General features: G+C 35.0%; 1 long non-coding RNA gene across 1 annotated transcript; it reads left to right on the top strand.

Moving 5' to 3' along the window:
- Positions 1 to 25: 25 nt before the first annotated feature.
- LOC102196550 (uncharacterized) lies at positions 26 to 1062 on the top strand. The gene is made up of 3 exons (XR_311801.1): positions 26 to 96; positions 462 to 678; positions 990 to 1062. It is a non-coding gene; the product is annotated as an uncharacterized LOC102196550 (long non-coding RNA).
- Positions 1063 to 1266: the final 204 nt, after the last annotated feature.

The following is a 1266-nucleotide window of genomic DNA, read 5'->3' as shown; positions in this document are numbered from 1 at the left end:
ATATGATTTTATTTCTTGCAGAGAACAGAGTCAAGGTGGCCAAGGTACCAGCTTGGTCAACCCTGAAAGACCATCCCTTCAGCAAGAAATGACCAGGTGAAAAAGTCATAAACTAAACACTCAGCATGAGCATGGAATTTAGGATGGAATTTTATATCTTACCTGCTCTACACTCAGGGCTTGAATTACAACAACAGTCAATCACATAAAAATATACTTTTGGTAGTTCTGAGTCTGTCACGGATCTGGCTCGTTTCGACCCAGTATTTTGAGTTCTGATGTTTTGGTTTATTTTTTAATCTTTGTGTTTTTCGGGTGCTGCTATTATTATTATTTTTATTATATTTCCATGTTTCTGTGTATACTGCAGTGTTAGTGCTGTGTTGAATTTGTATAAACAAACTAAAAAAGCATTTCATAATAGTCGCTTTTAAATAATTTTGTTAAAATGTTTGGGACAGGTCTTTTCCTGGTATTTTCTCAAGAGGAAAGGGAAAAAGGCGATTCCCTGCTACATCTCTGGTGCCTGCTAAGAAGCCTAAACCTCTTGAAGTGGTATTTTATTTGCTCCCAAAACAAATGGAGAAGACCCCAACAGAACATGAAAAATATATCCACACACAGGCAGGGATGGGTCAAAGAACAGCACATCTTGATGAGAGCACAACACATGAAGAGGTATAAACTTATTCTTTTTATTCACTGATCAAAACTGAGAAGTTTTCGCTTAATAAAAGTGTTATTGAAGGTGACCATCACTGCAGGTCACAGGTGGCATCTACAAAAAATAATATTATTATTGGATATTCATCATTAATCATTAAAATGTAACTGTAAATTTTGGATTGAAAAAGATTTTTTTATTATATCCAGTTTGCACTGTAAATGCATGCTTCTTTTACCGTTTCTTAGTATATACAGGGGTATAATTAATGTTAAATGTGTAATTTCTTTTGACTCAGAGATTGTATTTGTATTATTGCTTTCAGTTAAGGGACGCCCTGAATGATTTGTTTCCCAAACTGAAGGAGGTAACAGGTGGCTGGCTGCTGTTCAAACCTGGGGGTGTGTATGAATTCTGCACTGTGTATAATTAAACTAGAAACTGATCCTGCTGTTTAATAAGTACTTTTAAGACAAGTTCCTTTTCCCCGCATGTTGTGAATTCCTAATTCTGAGTAGTTTTGAAGATACTTTTCTTTTTTACTTTTCTTGAGGCATTGGATATATTTCATGATCAGAATAATCTGCTGCAATTTGCTTTTA

The sequence above is a fragment of the Pundamilia nyererei genome, unplaced genomic scaffold (assembly GCF_000239375.1).
Source record: "Pundamilia nyererei isolate P.nyererei 1_Seehausen unplaced genomic scaffold, PunNye1.0 scaffold00065, whole genome shotgun sequence".
Taxonomy (NCBI): Eukaryota; Metazoa; Chordata; class Actinopteri; order Cichliformes; family Cichlidae; genus Pundamilia; species Pundamilia nyererei.
This window is presented reverse-complemented; position numbering and strand designations above follow the sequence as displayed.